The sequence below is a fragment of the Amblyomma americanum genome, chromosome 2, assembly GCF_052857255.1.
Source record: "Amblyomma americanum isolate KBUSLIRL-KWMA chromosome 2, ASM5285725v1, whole genome shotgun sequence".
Taxonomy (NCBI): Eukaryota; Metazoa; Arthropoda; class Arachnida; order Ixodida; family Ixodidae; genus Amblyomma; species Amblyomma americanum.
Window position 1 is genome coordinate 109,765,992 of NC_135498.1, and position 24,081 is coordinate 109,790,072.

Sequence of the window (24,081 nt, forward strand, 5' to 3'; positions counted from 1 at the left end):
CACAGGTATTTAATGCATGCACTAAGAATACCAAGTAGAGTCACAAGGAAACTGTTCCGCACAAAGAGAACAAAAATGAGCACTGTAAGCATATGTGAGAGTGGACAAGAGCACGCATGAGGGAGGGAGGCCACTCACATGTGATGAAATGTTTGGGTGGCTTATATGTCCGTGCAACACCAGTCAATTTATCAGGTGAGCAGTCGTCAGTACGTTTAACTCGAATGACGAAAAGCGTGGCCGGGAGCGGCTTGGGCTGACGCCAGCGCCGCGAAGTGTCGCGCGCTGTCGCTAAGATACTATCTCGGTATGCTTGCGTAGGCTGACGATAGCTGGAGCACAGCTCGATTTGACTACTCACCTTGTTCTTTCGTTTGTGTCTAGCCAGCGGGGTGAGTGCGCTCACTTGACTCTTTCGCAACCTTTATCTATTGGCCGCCGCTCACGCGGGCGCCGAAAAAACGTTCCGATTTGCTTATCTCCAAAAAGCGCTGTCCTATAGAATATGAGAAATGAAAACCAACAGTGCCACCGCAATTGAAAATTTATTGTCCAATCTTTACAAACGCCACAAACCCACGTGTGCTATGCTTTTTTGAATCTTCATTTTTTTTATCACCAGCTTTGAGGCCGACCTCTAAAAGCGCTCGAGCGCTCTGAAGCCACGCCACTTCAAAGCTTTTTGGAGATAAGCAAATCGCAACATGTTTTCTGCGCCCGCGTGAGCCACGGCCAGTAGAGAGAAGTGAAACAGTTAAGTAAGCCCACTCACCCAACCGGCTAGATATAATTGAAAGAACAAGGTGAGTTGTGAAATCAAGCTGAGCTCCAGCGGTCGTCAACCACCGCAAGCATACCGAGATATTATCCCAGCAACAGCGCGCAACACTTCGCGGCGCTGGCGTCAGTCCAAGCCGCTCCCCGCCATGCTTTCCGTCATTCGTGTTAAGCGTGCTGACTGCGCAGAATAACACGGACTAGAAGGGCACAGGACGGGCGCAGACTCGAGACTGGGTTTATTCAGAAAAACAACGCATACTTATACCTTCCACACCGCCATCTCAGTCACCAAGAGCAAACCAGAAATTCTGTTTTCTGTCGGATTGATACCTTGATAAGACTTTATCATGCCCGAAATTTAAGTCAGATAAAAGATATGTACGCACATTTGGTTGCGCACTTCCGTAAGTGGAGAGAATGCGTGGCTATTTTGGCTGAGACTAGGAATCTAGGTAAGATTGCAGACAGAACTGCGCGTGTTAGCTTGGAAGCTTACTATTATAAGAGATATGGCTACACTTGCATAAGCACTGCCTCATTAAAACTTCTTGCAGCAGAGGTAGGCTTTTTACAAGCAGCCAATGTTTGATTTTTTGTATGTCTTGAGGCTTACATAGGCTAGCTGCTACCTTTCTAGATTGCTCGCTCTCCTCGTTTTCACCTCTGTTGCTCATGTTATTTAAGGCGTGCCTTCCTTCAATAAAATTCTGTTAGTCAACGCTTGTGTCTTGTCCTTTCTTCTTTTGTGGCTGTATGCTTTTGCGCTACTCCTTTTCCTTGGTACTACGCAGCCTACGGAAAACTCACTTGAATGTGCCGGTGCTGCCTATGTTGTTTCTGCAAAATTCTATGAAATCATTATAACAGAGAAGCATATGCCGATACAAACCTCGCCCCAGAGTGGCATCTTTATTGGTGATATGTTTAGGCTTGCCCCCCCCCCCCCCCATCTAGTGCTTTGTTACGTAGGCTGCTTTTACCTACCTAAACTTCTACTTTTACATAACTAAACTGGTTTTAAGCTAGATTTGAAACTATTTCCTTATGAGTACTATAACGTTCATGGTCAGTTTCCGAACATTGTTCCTGCTCGTCTCCAAGTTCCGCGGCAAACACGAAATATTTTGCAATGCTTTATAGACATCAAATGTATTTCCTTGAACGCTAACACGAAACAGAAGCCTGACGAAGTAAATGGCTTGATTTAGGGCTCGTGGAATACCATTTCATGTTTGGCCACCATAAAAGAAAAGGTCATTGGCACGCATTATATTCGCAGGGTGCGAGACACACGTGGTAAAGCGGTCGGCATACAGCGAAGCAACAGTTACCTCGGATTAAAGCGGTGGGAGCCTGAACCCTGTGAAGCTTGACGAGGGGCAGTGGCAACGAATCCGGGCGACGACGCAGGCGGGCAGCACTACCCTGTTGCCTATTCCCAGCCTGCCCCAAATCCAGTTGGTAAACAGGCGGCACGCGACGAAGCGGTTTTGCCTGAAAATAACAAGTGTTACAGCGAGTCACAATCGGCGCACCTGTCATACGACGCTTCCACACTGCTGTAGTTGACCTAGGTGAAACACTGCCTATTTGTTCACATCATCGTCATGCATTGCGTTGTCTTCGTTTTCCTCCCCCAGAGCTGTGTACACAGCTCGCAGTACTTGCGGCACGCAGCATACGCTCGCGAAGGTGGGGTGGCCGGTGATGCAGCCGTCGCACTGCTCATTCACCACCTGTGGCACGCTGCGGCAACAAAGCTGCTCGTCGATCGTCGGCATGCTCTCACAGCAGCCGCCACTGCACCTGCGAAGGCGCCGAGGCAGACATGAAATGTGATATCATGAAAGAAGTAAACTCATGTGCCTTGCCTCGTAGACTAGAAGTCCGCTCGTCACAGAAAGCACCATGGAACGCTGTCGTCTTCGCTGCCACCGGGGGAATCTGGTGAGCCCGCCGACGAGTCGCTGTTGTCGTCGAACTATGGGTCTCCAAATGGCGCGAACTCGTATGGCCCGAAACCCATCGCGGCGGCAGCTTTACGCAGCCGCTGTTCGAGCTCCGGGTCCTTGGCAAAATGGCAGACTGCGTTGATGTGCTTACCAGAGCGGCCGTGGAAATACTGGCTCACCACCGGAAGTAGGCATGCCGAGCCGACCGACGTGACGATTTCATAGGCGGGCCCAGTGGGGCATAGTCCCGCGATTTTTTTGTTTTTTAGACGTAGTTTCGACGGCCATGAGTTGAGGGGAGTTAAGGGTTGAAAGGAGGAACATCATTTTTAATCGCCAATATCTTCGGTGTTAATGAGGCTGGCGTAAAAATTTGTTGCGGTGCGGTGACGTGTGGTGGAACACCGACAGTTGGTGCGCTTTTCGTAAGGTTGGTATTTATCTTTTCCCGGCCCCTTTAATATTTGATTTAAGATCTAGCGTCCAGCCAGCCATGTGACTGAACGAAACGCGCAGTGGACCCGATAAGGAGAATCAACATGATCTTAGTGCAACCGTAAGTAAACGTTTGTGCATTCGAGATGGTAGTAGCGAGTGAACAATCTGGTTTAAATAATAGAGGAAAAATGAAATAGGTAAAGAATGCCTCTAGGAAAACTTCCCGACGCATGTTTATGACCGCGGTAAATATTGTAACGAAGACAGGACCGGCACAGATCACGGTCTCAGCGAAGTCCAGCGCACAGCAGGGAACTCACAAGATGGCTGTCCGAACCACACACAGACTTCGTCTTTGTCCACCGGCACACGCACACTTCGTCTTCATCGTCGGCGCGCTCCCATGAGCACGCGCCATTACCCCCTCCATCAAGGCGGCGGCCCGACGCCGGAAACGAACACGGACAGCAAAGGTAATGTTCGGTATAGACGGCGGACGGCAGAGAATACAGAGAGCTGTTAAGCTGGTAAAGCAGCGGGTTGCAGCCTGTCATGGTAGGGCTTCATGCGCACCACGTGGACAGTCTCGGTCGGATGGCGCCGACGTGGTGAGGAGGTCGTGTCACGCGGAAAAACTTCGTATGTGACATCACGTATACGACGAACCACCTCGTACGGACCGAAGTAGCGTCGGAGGAGCTTTTAGGAGAGTCCGCGGCGGCGCACAGGTGTCCATACCCATACAGAGTCGCCGGGCTCGTACCGAACGCATCGGTGTCGGAGGTTGTAGCGACCAGCGTCGAGTTCTTGTTGATGTCGAATCCGGCACCTTGCGAGTTGGCGGGCTTCTTCAGCCCGCTGGATGAATGTGTCAACGTCAGCGTAGGGGCCGATGTCTCCGTCGTTGTGAGCAGCGGGTAGCATAGCATCCAGCATGGTAGTGACACACCGTCCGTAGACCAGCTGAAAAGGTGTAAGACGGGTAGTCTCCTGTTCTGCCGTATTGTAGGCGAAGGTTGCATAAGGAAGAACTTCGTCCCACGTACGATGCTCAACGTCGACATACATAGCAAGCATATCTGCAAGCGTCCGGTTGAGGCGTTCAATCAAGCCGTTTGTTTGGGGATGATAGGCTGTTGTCTTCCGGTGACTGGTGTGGGTGAGTTCGAAGAGAGATTGCATCAATGCCGCCGTAAAGGCGGTTCCACGGTCCGTGATGACGACTGATGGCGCACCGTGACGCAAGACGATTGATGACATAAAAACTGAGCCACTTCTGCAGCACTAGCGTGGGGGAGCGCCTGTGTCTCGTCGTACCGCGTTAAGTAGTCCGTCACCACAACAATCTATTTGTTCCCAGAGGAAGACAATGGGAATGGGCCCAGCAAGTCCATGCCCACTTGTTGGAAAGGTGTTGTAGGCGGTGAGATGGGCTGGAGAAGCCCTGCGGGTTTAACTGGTGGTGTCTTTCGTCGCTGGCAGTCACGGCAGGTCCTCACATATTGCTGGACTGATGAGAGCAACTTTGGCCAGTAATACTTCGCACGAATGCGGGCATACGTCCGCGTAACACCCTAATGGCCAGCCGATGGCTCGTCGTGGCAGGCGTGCAAGATTTCTGGACGGAGTTCGGATGGCACAACCAGAAGAAAGGTTTCCGTGTTATGGGCGAAGTTCCTCTTGTAAAGGACGCCATCTCGGAGACTAGGAACCCAAACCTCGAACGAAAAGCCGCGGAACAGCGACGTTAAGGCCCTCCAGATGCTCGATGAGCGGACGCAACTCTGAATCAGCCCGTTGACGCCGGGCCATATCGGACGACGTGACGAGAGCAAAAAACGGGAAGTCGTCCTCCGTTTCGGCCGGAGCAACGTCGGCAGATGCACGTGACAAACAATCGGCGTCATTGTGCTTACGGCCGGACTTGTACACTACCGTGATGTCGTATTCCTGGGGGCGAAGGCTCCATCTCGCAAGCCGTCCCGAAGGGTCTGAGATTGGCTAGCCAGCATAACGAATGATGGTCACTGACAGCTCGAAACGGGCGACCATAGAGATATGGTCGGAACTTGCTAATCGCCCACACTACCGCAAGGCATTCCTTCTCTGTGGTAGAGTAGTTTGCCTCTGCTTTCGAGAGGGAGCGGCTGGCGTACGCTATGACTTTCTCGTTGCCATCCTGCCACTGAACGAGAATATCGCCGAGACCAACATTGCTGGCGTCAGTATGAATTTCAGTGCCAGCTCGTTCATCAAAATGGGCGAGTATTGGGACAGTTTGTAGGCGGCTGCGTAGCTCGTTGAAGGCAGATTCCTGATCATCATGCCACACAAAAGATACATTGTCTCTAGTAAGCATTTTAAGGGGCTCGGCAATTGTGGAAAAGTTTTCAACGAAACGTCTGTAATAGGCATAGAGGCCCAGAAACCTACGAACGGATTTTTTGTCGGTTGGGCGCGGGAACTGTGCCACAGCGGCAGTCTTCTCCGGGTCAGGACGGACTCCGTCAGCGCTTATCACGTGACCAAGAAAACTGAGCTCTTCGAAACCAAAGTGACACTTTTGTGGCTTTATCGTCAACTGTGCCGAACGGAGCGCCTGTAACACCATTCGCAGCCGGTTGAGGTGTTCCTCGAAGCTAGGAGCAAAAATGACAACATCATCAAGGTACACTAGGCATGTCTGCCATTTCAGCCCAGAAAGAACGGTGTCCATCATGCGTTGGAAGGTTGCTGGCGCAGAACAGAGTCCAAAGGGTAGCACTTTGAATTCATAAAGGCCGTCAGGTGTCACGAACGCTGTCTTCTCTCTGTCCCTTTCGTCCACTTCGATCTGCCAGTAGCCATTCTTAAGGTCGAGTGAAGAAAAATATTTAGCGTCACGCAGTCGATCCAAGGCGTCGTCGATACGTGGAAGGGGGTAAACGTCACGTTTCGTGACACAATTCAACTTCTGATAATCGACGCAGAATCGCAAGGTGTTATCTTTTTTCTTCACCAATACCACAGGCGAAGCCCAGGGGCTCGTGGACGGCTGGACTACGTCGTCTGCAAGCATTTCTTGCACTTGGGATCGTATAGCCTCCGGTTCCACCGCCGACACTCTGTACGGGTGTTGGGATATGGGGCTAGTCTCCTCGTTGACGATGATGCGGTGTTTGGCTATCGGGGTGCGCCCTACCTTTGATGTGGCGAAGCACTCAGCGAAATCGTGAAGGAGCTCTAACAAGCGCTGCTTCTGACCCACCGACAAGCCGGGATTAATGTCCACGGTAGACAGAACGGCTGCTGCATCGCGTCCGTCCGGCGACGGTAGCTCCAGAGCACATATTTCTGCGGGCTCAACGAAGTCGGTAACGTATGCGACGGCCGTTCCTTTCACAATAGGCTGGAACTCTGTTCCGAAGTTGGTGATCAAGAGTGTCGCAGAGCGATCCCGTAAGCGAACAAGCCCTCTTGCAGCGCAGATTCCTTTCTCGAGTAGAAGGCTGACGTTTCTCTCTGCCATAACGTCTCGATCACCGGGCGAGTCACTTTTCACGGGGACCATCATGCTGCACTGCGGAGGCACCGTCACGTCATCAGCAGCAATACGCAGGGCGGGTATCCTGGAGTCGTCTGGGTCGGCTATTTCAATTGCTTGCGTCGGCGAAAACGTCACGCGCGGCTCTTGTAAATTGATAACGGCGCCGTTAGCTTGTAAAAAGTCCAGGCCGAGAATGACATCGCGCGAACAGTGAGGTAGGACAACAGTCACACACGTAAACAAATCCGTCGATTGTAACTCTCCCCGTACACCGGCCAACAGGGTGCCCACCAGCTGTGCGAATCTGAGGCCCAGTCCACGCGGTTAAAACTTTCCTCAGTTCTTTTGCTAGCTCGTTGCTCATAACCGAATAGTCCGCTCCCGTATCAACCAATGCCGTAACTGCTAAATCGTCGATATCGACCGGTAAGTCCGAAGCTGCACATCCTTTGTGATCGTCACGTGTCCTCGTTTGATAGCCGTCGTCTGGTCGGGAACGCGATGGAGGATTTTCGGCTGTTCGCTCGTCAGCGGCCTTACCTCCGCAGGCCGCTGGGTCTAGTTTCCCCGGCGAGGACTCGGTGAGCGGCTGAAACGGCTTGTCGAAGGACGGGGACTCGGCGAAAGATAGCGGGTAGAGGTTGGTGGGCGGTAGTCAGGGCGAGGGAAATCAGTGTGTGATCCCGGCGCGTTGACAGGTGCTCCTCAATTTCGCGGTGCCGTTCGCCATTGGGCGGACAGGGGACTCGCGGATGAAATCCGCGAATTCCAGCTCGACAATAAGCGCACCACCGCAAGATATGGCCAGCCTCACCGCAGTGGTAGCAAAGGGGCCGCTGGTCAGGTGCCCGCCACACGTCCGTCTTCCGCAGTCTGGCCTCGGGCAACACAGGGACAGGCGGGGGCCGCGGCTGGAAAGCAGATGCAGATGGGCTTGTGCTCCAAGGGGCGAGGTCGCAGTTCTGTCGGAGTACCGACGCGTACGTCTGGCGCGGGGGCGTCGGTGTAAGGGCAGCAGGGGCAACAGGTTCAGGGACCACCTGCTGCACTTCCTCTCGGATAATTTGTGCTAACGATGGGCACTGCGGCTGCGACTGGGCAGAGAGGCGCATTTTGTGCAGCTCTTCTTTGACGATAGATCGAACCAGCTCCCGAAGGGTGTCAGCGGAGTCGCTGGAGGCTGGCGCAAAGTCGGCAGTTGATACGGTGTTCACGGCGCAATTGTAATAGCGGCCGCGTTGTTGTAGGGTCTTTTCGACGGTAGTGGCCTCCGATAGAAACTCCGAAGTGGTGTTAGGTGGGTTTCGCACAAGCCCAGCAAACAGTTCTTCTTTTATCCCGCGCATCAGGTGGCGCACTTTCTTGTCCTCGGCCATGTTTGGATCCGCCCTTCTGAACAGTCGTGTCATGTCCTCATAATACATTGCGACGCTCTCATTGGGTCGCTGGTTCCTTGACTGCAGCGCCGAGTCAGCTCGTTCCCGACGGTCCGTGTTGACGTAGGTCGCCAGCAACTGGCTACGGAACCGTTCCCAAGAAGGAAACGTTGTCTCGTGGTTCTCGTACCATGTTCGCGCCGACTCGTCAAGAGCGAAGTAAACATTGTGCAGCTTCCGCTCCGCATTCCAGCCGTTGTACCTGGCAACGCGCTCGAACTGGTCAAGCCAGTCCTCCGCGTCCTCAAACACTTCGCCATGGAAGGTCGGCGGCGTTCGCGGCTGGAGGACCAGGAAATGAGCAGCTGAGTTCCCGTTGTCAGCCATAGCTGCCGCGTCTCCGTTGCTAGCCATAGGTGCCGCGTCAGTCCTGCGCGTCGCAGCTGGAGCCCTGGTCCTAGGGGATAACGGACCGTACTCTGGTGACTGACCTTGGATTCGGCGGCTCGTACTGCGATGAATCGGAGTCAAATCCGTGTTCATAGAGAGCCTTCGGGGCACGTAGATGTTGAAAAGTACCCAGCATCTCCACCAAAAATGTAACGAAGACAGGACCGGCACAGATCACGGACTCAGCGAAGTCCAGCGCACAGCAGGGAACTCACAAGATGGCTGTCCGAACCACACACACACTTTGTCTTTGTCCACCGGCACACGCACACTTCGTCTTCATCGTCGGCGCGCTCCCATGAGCACGCGCCAATATTACTCGCTCACAATGCGATGTTTTTTTATTGTTAGCAAATATCTAAATAAACAAAAGTAGAAATTGCTGCGCACGGAAGCTTCAAGAGAAGAGAAAAATACGAATTCAGCAACTATCATAACTGATAACACGTGTCCATGCCTGACACGCAGCTATTGTGGCGTGTTGCCAGCGAGATGTCATAAAAGGCAGCCACCAGTAACTTGAAGCAATCTGAGTGTACCACAATATGCATGCGCATACCGCCAGGCTCACGGTTAACTAGCGAGCTCAGGAAGCGCTGACTTCCAGCATTGTTTGGTTTATGAAGATTAACGTCCAAAAGCTACTCAGTGTATGAGGGACGCATCACAAATATCGGTCCTTTCGCTATACTCTGTTAATTCCTGGGACGCTTAGGTAGTTTCACTCATCCCGAGATTTTTTAGTTGTGCTCCATCTATAGCAAAACAGCTGAAAAATTCAGATTTTTTAAATTCTTCTTTTAATTTTCTCAGTTACGTCATAGATTTTTGATATGTGTCATCTGAAATGGATGTACAGTAACTGCCGTGTGTGCGTCCAGTTTGAACGCCACCAGGGCAGTACTGTAAACACCTTAACCTTTTCGATTGAAGAGACAAAAGTGGGGAATCAAGGGTTCGTTATGGCATTCATATAAAGTAACCGAAACTAAGAAAAGCATAGGGGCCTGTTTCATGTTGCTTCACTTTTTGCGCTGCTTATCAACGTTAAATAAGTAATTTAGACACTGTGAATGAAAGCTGATTAGAAGCTCATAATCATTATCCGCCTGACTGCGCCCACCGCATGGCAAAGGCATCTCATCTCCTATATGTCTCTGCAAATAACCCGGTCCTCTGCCACTTGCGGCTGGTGTAATCAAAAACCACGACCTCCGTATGTCACGCACGGTGCTCTACCAACAGAGCATTGGTACCGACTGCCCTATCTGCTTCTTTAGGAGACATTAAAATGCGTGTAGCCTGTTGAAAATTCCAACAAGATTTATGTTGGAAATCTTGTTGGACTCTTTTGAAACCACGATGGGCGCGTTCGAAGCACATTGGTGACGTTAGAAATAATGCTGAGTTTGATGGAGGGACGCTGGGTAGTACGGTGATGGCGGCTAGAACACATGGTGGCTGTGCTGGAGAGATTGGTGGGCACATGGCAGAGGCGGTGGAGGCAGTGGGAGCTTATGTAGGAGACGACGGTGGGAAAAGTGGGCTCATTGGGCAGATGTTGGTCGTAGAGTGGCTAGATGGAAAGAGAGTTGGGTGGGTATGCTAGCCGGTAGCCTGTGTGCTGAACGATACTGCTCTGTACTTGCGTGTAAATAAATGCAATTGTGCAGCGAAAAATGGTTCGAATGATATTTCAATGACTTAAAGCATAGTCTGTGAAGTTCCCGGTCACTTAAGTATACAGGCATCCAATCAGCGTTCTGACGGCGTGCGTGGTTAAAGTAAGCACCCTGAACGCCTCAGAATCGTGCCCCTTCTAATTATGCACCACAACCCGCAAATGTGACATGAACACTCAAGTGCGTCGCTTGGAATGACATACTATGCTAGCGTCGCTGAGCGCTCGCCTTCGTTGCACGCTGCGGTGGCAGACGATACCGACTGGGCTTCAGCTAGCAGCTTGCAGAGGCAGCACTCAGCAGATGTAACGCCAGTGAGAGCCACGCGCTCGAGCGTACGTGTTAAATTTTGCGGGTGGCGGTATATTTGATTTCATTTGACTTATTTCCGTCAAAGCGGCAGGGGCTCGTACAAAAGTGAAAAAGTAGTTCACTTGATGAGGTTCAAGCCCCTGTCTACAAGGCATACAGCTATTGTACAAAATATTTACATATATAGTGCTTAATTTCTCGGACAAATTTACATCAAAAATAGATGTAAAATACCACTGCATGAACTCAACCTAACTCATACAGGAAGACGAAGACGTTGTTCGATCGCCTGTCGCCTCAGCTCTGTTTATTTACCTAATTTTCCCTAATTTCCCTAGTTTTACTTGAATATTAGAGGACGGCAGCATAATCAAGGCGGTACTGTCCCTACGGGAAGAGTACGGCTGCTCCAGCGCCAGCAAGCCTAAAGGAACCACGCCATTCAAATGAGGCTGGCTCGGAAGAGGCGGCAATGGCTTCCCAGGCTGTGGAGCGACCAGAACATGGACACGACCACCCGTCCAGGAAGACCTCATCGTTAGTGGGGCTGAGTCAACGATCGTGGACGGTGACGAGTCAGTGGCCGATATGGCTGACGTGGACAACGAGGGCTTCAAGTTGTGAATCATCGCAAGCAACGAACGGTAGAGATCCCGGTAGTGGTTGAGCCCACAGAAAAGGGGGTTGATTTAAGAGAGAAGAATCCCATCTTACTTTTCGCGGCCATTCAATCACTGCTAGGATCAGCTCCGATTCGAAGTCGGTTCACCATACACGGGACTCTTCAGCTAGATGTCTCGACGGAAGAGTAGGTTGACAAGCTCCTGCAGAGCTCTCAGATTTTTGACATCAAAGTTATCATGCGGTTGCCCCATTCCTACATGAATAACACCTGTGTTATTAAAGGTGTACCAAAGTGGTATTCAGAACGCGACCTACTTGATTATCTGAAACCACAAGGTGTACTGCACGTGAAACGACTTGTGCGTCGTGTGGTGTCTCCAGAAGAAAGAATGGGCTGCGAAACCTACCATATCTATCGTGTTGACGTTCGCTCCCAACTCAGAGCGCCCCGAAAAAAATGATCTGAGATTCACAAAACACGCATTTGCAGATTTCACTGAAGCTCCTCCGCGGTGTTTTAGATGCCAACAGCTTCGGCACGTGGCCAAAGTTTGCACAAATGATCGACGCAGTAAGCGGTGCGGAGGCGATCACGACTTTAAAACCTGCAAAGCAGATTTGGCTTGCGCCAATTGCGGTGGCGATCATCAGGCGAGTTTCGGAGGCTGCCCCTTCAGTGTGAGCGCTCTGCACCGTCCTTTATCCTTTATTGCTGGTCCAAAAACCCCACCGACTAAGACGCCTGTGCCAGGATTAGACTAGTTCCAAGTGTTGGAGTCTGATGTTGTTGCGTTGCCCAACAATGGCCCTAAGATACCTGAGTCCAGCAAGACGCCAAGACCCAGTGCGCGCGAGTCGGCTGTTCTACCTCCATCGAAAAGTGTCCATGTTACTGAGCGGCCTGATTACAGCCAGACTCCACGGCAATGGGGACCCACATATGCACAAGTTACAAAAAAACCAGCTACTTCGGCCAAGAGTGTGTCCTCGTCGGCATCTTTTGTCGATGTAGTAAGAGAGTGCGTTGCGCAAAATAAGGAGCTCAAAAATCAAGGTATGTCTGACCTTCTTCACGTTTTTTAGGGCCCTGCGTTCACATGTTCCAGCGATGGCGCCTGGTAACCTGAAGAACTTCCTACAGCTGGTGCTTTCTTTTGAGTCCCTAATTACCGCTTTCGCAGCAAACTTACATTGCGAACTAAAATGGATGGGGTTAAACCTCGTGGATCTCATATGCACCGAAAAGTGCCGTTTATATTGCAGTGGAACTGCGCTGGGATATGAAGTCGGTTAGCTGAACTAAAACTATTCTTGAAAGAGACTTGTGTTTCAGTATTGGCCCTGTCAGAAGCTGGCCTGCCAAGCGGGAGATGTTTGACTGGATATGTCGCCCATAAAAACTGCAGCATAAAATCATTTCCTTCTGGAAGTGCTGCGCTTTACAAAAGAAGGGGAATTCCACATGTTTCTCTAAGCGTTGCCGATATTTGCACGGATGACATTGAGGTAGCGGCTGTGAGAATATAGCTCGGCTCTCGAACCCTTTCCATTGCTTCCGTGTACGTGTCTCCGCGGAAGCCGGTAGCGTCTCCTAGAATCATCTGCGGTGATTTCAACGCCCATCATGCCGTTTGCGGTGACAGGAATACGGATTCCCGTGGACGCAAATTCGTAGAGGTTATTGACAGTTTCGACCTGTGTGTTGCCAATGACGGAAGCCCACTTTCTTCCGGCTTCCAGCCTCAGCGACAGCTATAAACCTGACACTGCATTCACCTCACGTCCGCGTAAGTTGGTCAACAGCGCCTGACCGCATGGGAAGTGATCGCTATCCGATTTTTGTGTTTGCTGCCGACTTTCATACGCACGGTCCTAAAATTAGCAATGTGGTCAACTGACACAAGTTCAGAGAGCACCTAGAACGTGTTTATGGTGATGTTGCTGACAAAATGATTTATAGTAAGCTAGCAGCAACTACGGCGGTGAAGTTACCTGATCATTTTCCGGCTCCGGATTTAAAACTCAGGACCTTTGCGCAGCGAGAAAAAGGGCAGAGCGCCAACTCGTGCGGAAGAAGGACGACAGGCAACTGAAGACGACCTTCAATAGGCTTAATTCTGCTATTAGACGGCACACGAACAAGCTGTACAGGTCGCAATGGGCCTCATTCTGTGCTAGTTTGACTGCGTTCTCACCGATGACGAGAATATGGCGAGTTATTGGCAGCCTTGCTGGAGAATCTCGCCCTTCGAAGCCTTTTAAAGCTATTGCAATACGCAAGGAAAAACCTATTGCATGCTTGGCAGAGGAATTTGCAGACGCACTTGTACGCGCTGATTCTGGAATAGACATATATACACCACCTGCTTCCTCCAGGTCAATAATGGACGTCCCGTTCACGCTTCGTGAGCTTCAGACTGCGCTCAGTGGCCTGCGGCGCCCGTGTGCACCAGGTCCCGACGCCATCACCAATCAAATGCTGAATAATCTGCCCTTGCAACTCAGAAAGGACCTCTTCAACTTCATCAATCGAGTTTTGGAGACTGGCGATGTTCCTCCGTCATGGAAGCTGGCCCATGTACTTCCAGTACTGAAGTCTGACAGACATGACAGACCTTGCCTGGTATCGCCCTGTGTTATTGACCTCCTGTGCAGCTAAGTTGATAGAGAAGCTGGTAAATGAACGCTTATCGTGGTGGCTTGAGGACAGCAAGGCATAGCCAACATGTATGACAGGTAGCCAGCATGTATGTCCACAGAAAGGGCCTAAGAAGAGCCATTGGAGTTCCCCAGGCGGCTGCGAATAAGGGAGTACTTCATGAGTCTCTATCGAAACCTCTTAGACTTATCGCTTCTCAGTGACTACTTATGCATCTTGACCGCCTAGGAGAGACGGTAGCTGGGCGATCCCTTCTCCAGCGGCTCTGCAAGAGATATGAATCGAAGGCTTATATGGCACTCAATACTCTTAGTTCTTTAGGCACTTAATGTCCGAAGTCAACGGAAACGATTGAAACCCCTTTGGTCTTTTCCGACCCTCGACTGTAAGGTCACAATTCTCCATGTGAGTGCGAAGCGCAGCTCTCCTTTGGTAGCAACGCGTTCGCTTGTACTGGAACACTTGGAAACAGAGTATGCCTGTCATCTTCAAATTTTCAGGGATGGTTTTGTGGACAAGGTCAAACAAGCTAGCGGCTTTTTACATTCCTTCTTTGGACTGTAAGTGGTCCGTACGCGGTACTGCGGTCGTATCCTCCACAACGGCTTAAAGTGTTGCTATTGAGGCGGCTTTACAGAAGTTAGGGTCTTGTCCGGCTCAACTTGTTGTCATCCTAACTGATTCAAAATCTGCCCTTCAGAGGTTATAGCACGGATTTCCTAATGACGCCTAGTCTATAAGCTATCGGCGCTTGGTGCAGAATCTGCACAGGAGAGGCTTTACTCTACATTTCCAATGGGTGCCCTCTCACATAGGAGTCAACGGTAATGAGGTGGCAGACAATCTCGCCCATAAAGCTCTCTCAAGGATTTCATGAAAAAAAGTACTAAATATGAAAAAAGTCTCTGCAGGAAAACTGTGCTAGATCACTTGAGTACGCTGTGGAGTGCGTCCCACAAGCCATGTGTGACCAAAGGACTGAGAAGATCTCAGGCGACCCTTCTACTTCGAATTCGCACGGCCTCTGCTCGCACTCCTGCATGGGTGCATAAGACCGGCATAGCATTGTCTCCGCTCTGCTCTTTATGTGGTGTGTGCGGGAATATCGAACATTATATTATGTACTGCCCAGAGTACAACGCGGAAAGGCATGTGATGTTCGCTTTCTTCAAGAAGACCGGAACACGTCACAGCACAGTGCAGGACATTGTCTTCCCGAGTGGAAACGAGACATGCAGAAGGGAGGCTGCACGCCTTCTTTTAACATTTCTGCAGGACACAGATCTTGTTTCTGAATGGTGACAGCAGGAACAGACTATGGCCTACTGTGATTTAATGTGTGTGTAGATAGTGTCTTCCGGAGTCGACTACGTTATACAGAATGTGTGTATGGATTGTGGCACTACATTGGCCTATGTTCTAATGTGAATGAATATGTGCATAGATGGTGACTTCTGGAGTAGACTGTGATGTGGACTGTGTGGATTAATTGTGTGCGTAGAAGGTGACTGCGGGAGAGAATGTGTGCTATTTTAAGAGACTGTGCGCATAGCGGGAGAGATGCGACATTGTTAATATAGAAGGGGCGCTGCGGTGGAGCAATTGCCGGCAGATAAAGCAAGGCTAACTCCACCTGTAGCATGCAACACCTCAACTCAACTCAACTCAAACTGAAGCTAACATAATGAAAAAAGAATATTGAATTTTCATCTCGGAAGATTGCATAAACAGAATATATATATATATATATATATATATATATATATATATATATATATATATATATATATATATATATATATATATATATATATATATATATATATATATATATATATATATATATATATATATATATATTAGCAGACAAGTTAAAGGAAATGAGGGGCCCGTTTGACAAATTTATGAAGGGAGCCAACAGTCACCGAAACCAAGGCACATAGGGGAACGTTAATTTTTTTTTTTTTTTAATGTGTTATGCTTACCAGTGGGATAATAATACTTAGATTAATAAATCGCTTAAAGAAAATTACTTATAAAGCAGCAGAAAAAACAACCATGCCGCCGGTGGGATCCGAACCCACGACCTCCGAATATCGCGTCCGGTGCTCTTACCAACTGAGCTACGGCGACGGCTGTCCAATCTGCTGCTCTCGTGGGTATTTATGTTTACTGGGTGTCAGCGAGCCTTGAGAGTGTTCACCAGCGCCACCCTCGACCATAGCGGCGGACGTAGCACGTCCTGCAATACCGCGAGCGTAACGTAGAACGTCATCTGACGGCGAGGGCGGAAACTGTGCGAGAGCCCTCTTATGCTACCTATGGCATCAACACTGCCAGAACCGAGACCCTCGTTAAGCTATTAGCAGACAAGTTAAAGGAAATGAGGGGCCCGTTTGACAAATTTATGAAGGGAGCCAACAGTCACCGAAACCAAGGCACATAAGGGAACGTTAATTTTTTTTTTTTTTTTTTAATGTGTTATGCTTACCAGTGGGATAATAATACTTAGATTAATAAATCGCTTAAAGAAAATTACTTATAAAGCAGCAGAAAAAACAACCATGCCGCCGGTGGGATCCGAACCCACGACCTCCGAATATCGCGTCCGGTGCTCTTACCAACTGAGCTACGGCGACGGCTGTCCAATCTGCTGCTCTCGTGGGTATTTATGTTTACTGGGTGTCAGCGAGCCTTGAGAGTGTTCACCAGCGCCACCCTCGACCATAGCGGCGGACGTAGCACGTCCTGCAATACCGCGAGCGTAACGTAGAACGTCATCTGACGGCGAGGGCGGAAACTGTGCGAGAGCCCTCTTATGCTACCTATGGCATCAACACTGCCAGAACCGAGACCCTCGTTAAGCTATTAGCAGACAAGTTAAAGGAAATGAGGGGCCCGTTTGACAAATTTATGAAGGGAGCCAACAGTCACCGAAACCAAGGCACATAGGGGAACGTTAATTTTTTTTTTTAATGTGTTATGCTTACCAGTGGGATAATAATACTTAGATTAATAAATCGCTTAAAGAAAATTACTTATAAAGCAGCAGAAAAAACAACCATGCCGCCGGTGGGATCCGAACCCACGACCTCCGAATATCGCGTCCGGTGCTCTTACCAACTGAGCTACGGCGACGGCTGTCCAATCTGCTGCTCTCGTGGGTATTTATGTTTACTGGGTGTCAGCGAGCCTTGAGAGTGTTCACCAGCGCCACCCTCGACCATAGCGGCGGACGTAGCACGTCCTGCAATACCGCGAGCGTAACGTAGAACGTCATCTGACGGCGAGGGCGGAAACTGTGCGAGAGCCCTCTTATGCTACCTATGGCATCAACACTGCCAGAACCGAGACCCTCGTTAAGCTATTAGCAGACAAGTTAAAGGAAATGAGGGGCCCGTTTGACAAATTTATGAAGGGAGCCAACAGTCACCGAAACCAAGGCACATAGGGGAACGTTAATTTTTTTTTTTTTTTTAATGTGTTATGCTTACCAGTGGGATAATAATACTTAGATTAATAAATCGCTTAAAGAAAATTACTTATAAAGCAGCAGAAAAAACAACCATGCCGCCGGTGGGATCCGAACCCACGACCTCCGAATATCGCGTCCGGTGCTCTTACCAACTGAGCTACGGCGACGGCTGTCCAATCTGCTGCTCTCGTGGGTATTTATGTTTACTGGGTGTCAGCGAGCCTTGAGAGTGTTCACCAGCGCCACCCTCGACCATAGCGGCGGACGTAGCACGTCCTGCAATACCGCGAGCGTAACGTAGAACGTCATCTGACGGCGAGGGCGGAAACTGTGCGAGAGCCCTCTTATGCTACCTATGGCATCAACACTGCCAGAACCGAGACCCTCGTTAAGCTATTAGCAGACAAGTTAAAGGAAATGAGGGGCCCGTTTCACAAATTTATGAAGGGAGCCAACAGTCACCGAAACCAAGGCACATAAGGGAACGTTAATTTTTTTTTTTTTTTAATGTGTTATGCTTACCAGTGGGATAATAATACTTAGATTAATAAATCGCTTAAAGAAAATTACTTATAAAGCAGCAGAAAAAACAACCATGCCGCCGGTGGGATCCGAACCCACGACCTCCGAATATCGCGTCCGGTGCTCTTACCAACTGAGCTACGGCGACGGCTGTCCAATCTGCTGCTCTCGTGGGTATTTATGTTTACTGGGTGTCAGCGAGCCTTGAGAGTGTTCACCAGCGCCACCCTCGACCATAGCGGCGGACGTAGCACGTCCTGCAATACCGCGAGCGTAACGTAGAACGTCATCTGACGGCGAGGGCGGAAACTGTGCGAGAGCCCTCTTATGCTACCTATGGCATCAACACTGCCAGAACCGAGACCCTCGTTAAGCTATTAGCAGACAAGTTAAAGGAAATGAGGGGCCCGTTTGACAAATTTATGAAGGGAGCCAACAGTCACCGAAACCAAGGCACATAGGGGAACGTTAATTTTTTTTTTTTTTAATGTGTTATGCTTACCAGTGGGATAATAATACTTAGATTAATAAATCGCTTAAAGAAAATTACTTATAAAGCAGCAGAAAAAACAACCATGCCGCCGGTGGGATCCGAACCCACGACCTCCGAATATCGCGTCCGGTGCTCTTACCAACTGAGCTACGGCGACGGCTGTCCAATCTGCTGCTCTCGTGGGTATTTATGTTTACTGGGTGTCAGCGAGCCTTGAGAGTGTTCACCAGCGCCACCCTCGACCATAGCGGCGGACGTAGCACGTCCTGCAATACCGCGAGCGTAACGTAGAACGTCATCTGACGGCGAGGGCGGAAACTGTGCGAGAGCCCTCTTATGCTACCTATGGCATCAACACTGCCAGAACCGAGACCCTCGTTAAGCTATTAGCAGACAAGTTAAAGGAAATGAGGGGCCCGTTTGACAAATTTATGAAGGGAGCCAACAGTCACCGAAACCAAGGCACATAGGGGAACGTTAATTTTTTTTTTTTTTAATGTGTTATGCTTACCAGTGGGATAATATTACTTAGATTAATAAATCGCTTAAAGAAAATTACTTATAAAGCAGCAGAAAAAACAACCATGCCGCCGGTGGGATCCGAACCCACGACCTCCGAATATCGCGTCCGGTGCTCTTACCAACTGAGCTACGGCGACGGCTGTCCAATCTGCTGCTCTCGTGGGTATTTATGTTTACTGGGTGTCAGCGAGCCTTGAGAGTGTTCACCAGCGCCACCCTCGACCATAGCGGCGGACGTAGCACGTCCTGCAATACCGCGAGCGTAACGTAGAACGTCATCTGACGGCGAGGTCGGAAACTGTGCGAGAGCCCTCTTATGCTACCTATGGCATCAACACTGCCAGAACCGAGACCCTCGTTAAGCTATTAGCAGACAAGTTAAAGGAAATGAGGGGCCCGTTTGACAAATTTATGAAGGGAGCCAACAGTCACCGAAACCAAGGCACATAGGGGAACGTTAATTTTTTTTTTTTTAATGTGTTATGCTTACCAGTGGGATAATAATACTTAGATTAATAAATCGCTTAAAGAAAATTACTTATAAAGCAGCAGAAAAAACAACCATGCCGCCGGTGGGATCCGAACCCACGACCTCCGAATATCGCGTCCGGTGCTCTTACCAACTGAGCTACGGCGACGGCTGTCCAATCTGCTGCTCTCGTGGGTTCGTGGGTTCGGGTTCGTGGGTCGTGGGTTCGTGGGTCGTGGGTTCGGATCCCACCGGCGGCATGGTTGTTTTTTCTGCTGCTTTATAAGTAATTTTCTTTAAGCGATTTATTAATCTAAGTATTATTATCCCACTGGTAAGCATAACACATTAAAAAAAAAATTAACGTTCCCCTATGTGCCTTGGTTTCGGTGACTGTTGGCTCCCTTCATAAATTTGTCAAACGGGCCCCTCATTTCCTTTAACTTGTCTGCTAATAGCTTAACGAGGGTCTCGGTTCTGGCAGTGTTGATGCCATAGGTAGCATAAGAGGGCTCTCGCACAGTTTCCGCCCTCGCCGTCAGATGACGTTCTACGTTACGCTCGCGGTATTGCAGGACGTGCTACGTCCGCCGCTATGGTCGAGGGTGGCGCTGGTGAACACTCTCAAGGCTCGCTGACACCCAGTAAACATAAATACCCACGAGAGCAGCAGATTGGACAGCCGTCGCCGTAGCTCAGTTGGTAAGAGCACCGGACGCGATATTCGGAGGTCGTGGGTTCGGATCCCACCGGCGGCATGGTTGTTTTTTCTGCTGCTTTATAAGTAATTTTCTTTAAGCGATTTATTAATCTAAGTATTATTATCCCACTGGTAAGCATAACACATTAAAAAAAAAAATTAACGTTCCCCTATGTGCCTTGGTTTCGGTGACTGTTGGCTCCCTTCATAAATTTGTCAAACGGGCCCCTCATTTCCTTTAACTTGTCTGCTAATAGCTTAACGAGGGTCTCGGTTCTGGCAGTGTTGATGCCATAGGTAGCATAAGAGGGCTCTCGCACAGTTTCCGCCCTCGCCGTCAGATGACGTTCTACGTTACGCTCGCGGTATTGCAGGACGTGCTACGTCCGCCGCTATGGTCGAGGGTGGCGCTGGTGAACACTCTCAAGGCTCGCTGACACCCAGTAAACATAAATACCCACGAGAGCAGCAGATTGGACAGCCGTCGCCGTAGCTCAGTTGGTAAGAGCACCGGACGCGATATTCGGAGGTCGTGGGTTCGGATCCCACCGGCGGCATGGTTGTTTTTTCTGCTGCTTTATAAGTAATTTTCTTTAAGCGATTTATTAATCTAAGTATTATTATCCCACTGGTAAGCATAACACATTAAAAAAAAAAAATTAACGTTCCCCTATGTGCCTTGGTTTCGGTGACTGTTGGCTCCCTTCATAAATTTGTCAAACGGGCCCCTCATTTCCTTTAACTTGTCTGCTAATAGCTTAACGAGGGTCTCGGTTCTGGCAGTGTTGATGCCATAGGTAGCATAAGAGGGCTCTCGCACAGTTTCCGCCCTCGCCGTCAGATGACGTTCTACGTTACGCTCGCGGTATTGCAGGACGTGCTACGTCCGCCGCTATGGTCGAGGGTGGCGCTGGTGAACACTCTCAAGGCTCGCTGACACCCAGTAAACATAAATACCCACGAGAGCAGCAGATTGGACAGCCGTCGCCGTAGCTCAGTTGGTAAGAGCACCGGACGCGATATTCGGAGGTCGTGGGTTCGGATCCCACCGGCGACATGGTTGTTTTTTCTGCTGCTTTGTAAGTAATTTTCTTTAAGCGATTTATTAATCTAAGTATTATTATCCCACTGGTAAGCATAACACATTAAAAAAAAAAAATTAACGTTCCCCTATGTGCCTTGGTTTCGGTGACTGTTGGCTCCCTTCATAAATTTGTCAAACGGGCCCCTCATTTCCTTTAACTTGTCTGCTAATAGCTTAACGAGGGTCTCGGTTCTGGCAGTGTTGATGCCATAGGTAGCATAAGAGGGCTCTCGCACAGTTTCCGCCCTCGCCGTCAGATGACGTTCTACGTTACGCTCGCGGTATTGCAGGACGTGCTACGTCCGCCGCTATGGTCGAGGGTGGCGCTGGTGAACACTCTCAAGGCTCGCTGACACCCAGTAAACATAAATACCCACGAGAGCAGCAGATTGGACAGCCGTCGCCGTAGCTCAGTTGGTAAGAGCACCGGACGCGATATTCGGAGGTCGTGGGTTCGGATCCCACCGGCGGCATGGTTGTTTTTTCTGCTGCTTTATAAGTAATTTTCTTTAAGCGATTTATTAATCTAAGTATTATTATCCCACTGGTAAGCATAACACATTAAAAAAAAAAAAAAAAATTAACGTTCCCCTATGTGCCTTGGTTTCGGTGACTGTTGGCTCCCTTCATAAATTTGTCAAACGGGCCCCTCATTTCCTTTAACTTGTCTGCTAATAGCTTAACGAGGGTCTCGGTTCTGGCAGTGTTGATGCCATAGGTAGCATAAGAGGGCTCTCGCACAGTTTCCGCCCTCGCCGTCAGATGACGTTCTACGTTACGCTCGCGGTATTGCAGGACGTGCTACGTCCGCGCTATGGTCGAGGGTGGCGCTGGTGAACACTCTCAAGGCTCGCTGACACCCAGTAAACATAAATACCCACGAGAGCAGCAGATTGGACAGCCGTCGCCGTAGCTCAGTTGGTAAGAGCACCGGACGCGATATTCGGAGGTCGTGGGTTCGGATCCCACCGGCGGCATGGTTGTTTTTTCTGCTGCTTTATAAGTAATTTTCTTTAAGCGATTTATTAATCTAAGTATTATTATCCCACTGGTAAGCATAACACATTAAAAAAAAAAAAAAAAAATTAACGTTCCCTTATGTGCCTTGGTTTCGGTGACTGTTGGCTCCCTTCATAAATTTGTCAAACGGGCCCCTCATTTCCTTTAACTTGTCTGCTAATAGCTTAACGAGGGTCTCGGTTCTGGCAGTGTTGATGCCATAGGTAGCATAAGAGGGCTCTCGCACAGTTTCCGCCCTCGCCGTCAGATGACGTTCTACGTTACGCTCGCGGTATTGCAGGACGTGCTACGTCCGCCGCTATGGTCGAGGGTGGCGCTGGTGAACACTCTCAAGGCTCGCTGACACCCAGTAAACATAAATACCCACGAGAGCAGCAGATTGGACAGCCGTCGCCGTAGCTCAGTTGGTAAGAGCACCGGACGCGATATTCGGAGGTCGTGGGTTCGGATCCCACCGGCGGCATGGTTGTTTTTTCTGCTGCTTTATAAGTAATTTTCTTTAAGCGATTTATTAATCTAAGTATTATTATCCCACTGGTAAGCATAACACATTAAAAAAAATAAAAAAAAAAATTAACGTTCCCCTATGTGCCTTGGTTTCGGTGACTGTTGGCTCCCTTCATAAATATATATATATATATATATATATATATATATATATATATATATATATATATATATATATATATATATATGAAGTGAGGGGCTCGTTTGACAAACGTATTATGGAAGCCAACAGTCACCGAAATCAAGGTGCATAGGGGAATGTTTCTTTTCTTTCTTTTTTTAATATCTAGTGCCAATCAACTAGTCTTTTTAAAGAAAATGACTTATAAAGCAGCAGAAAAAACAACCATGCCGCCGGTGGGATCCGAACCCACGACATCCGAATATCGCGCATAGGGGAATGTTTCTTTATATATATATATATATATATAAATTAGAAAAAAATTGAAACATCTTAATTATTGAAGTCTTAGTGAAGGTGCCAGCTCTATTATGACGCAAAAAATGTTGTAAACATTGACATGCTAATATTTTCTAAATTGATATTATGACTGTGCAGATGGACAAGTAACCATGGAAGGGAATGCTCTAATATCTTACTGCAAAAATTTGTACATAAAAAAGGAACCTCCAAATTTCTGGCGACCGAGATGTCAGCCTACCTTCTCTTAAACTTAAGTTTGCTAAAGGATAGAATAAGGACCTCATCGCTATGGACATCTTGTTTATATCTTCTGGTCCAGGTGAAATAATAAAGGTTACGTATAGAAACTATTTGAAACTTCGTGAAAAGGTTTCAGGTGTGTGCATTTGGCTCAATACCTGCGGTGAATCAAACGGCTTTCATTAGTACAGTGTGAATTTGATTTAAATTTGCAAATGTAGTGTTACCCACACAAGAAAACAGTAATTCACATTAGACATAAATAACGAATTACTGTCTTTGTTTTTTAGCCATTCATATGTAATGAATTTAACGTGCTCCATAAATATAAATCGCTGAGAGTTCTGTTTATGTCACTCTCCAGGCGATTATAACTATGACTAGGAAACAATAAGATGGTGTCATCTGCATATATTATAGTTTTTAACTGAGGTCATATTTCTGATATCATTACTTGAAAAATTATATAGGAAAATCCCAGGGTGCTTCCTCGCGGTGCTCCTGTCGAAACTCTTTTATAGGTCGATAGATGTTTCCCTATTGCTATAAATTGCATAAGATTTTGCAAGTATGATGTCATTAATGCTAATGGGATTCCCTGTGTGCCGTATAATTCTAATCTATTTAACAGTGTTACGCGAATGAGACTGTCGAATGCTTTAGAAAAGTGAATGTGGAGGCCCACTGTAATTTTCTTACCTTAAAATGCTTTCAGAATTATTTCTTTTTGTGTTAAAAGTGCCAGTTCTGCAGATCTCCCTTTACAATATTCAAAATGGGATGCATTGATAGGATCATATTTATTTGAAAATTTTGTTATTCTCCA

General features: G+C 48.7%; 1 protein-coding gene and 1 non-coding gene across 2 annotated transcripts in view; both read left to right on the forward strand.

Annotated features, from left to right (window-relative positions):
• LOC144121744 (sulfotransferase 1B1-like) overlaps positions 1–24,081 on the forward strand; it is an 86,106-nt gene that overhangs the window by 26,946 nt on the left and 35,079 nt on the right. The gene's annotated exons all lie outside the window — the stretch shown is intronic.
• On the forward strand, positions 20,964–21,037 carry TRNAS-CGA (transfer RNA serine (anticodon CGA)). Its single transcript has one exon. It is a non-coding gene; the product is annotated as a tRNA-Ser (tRNA).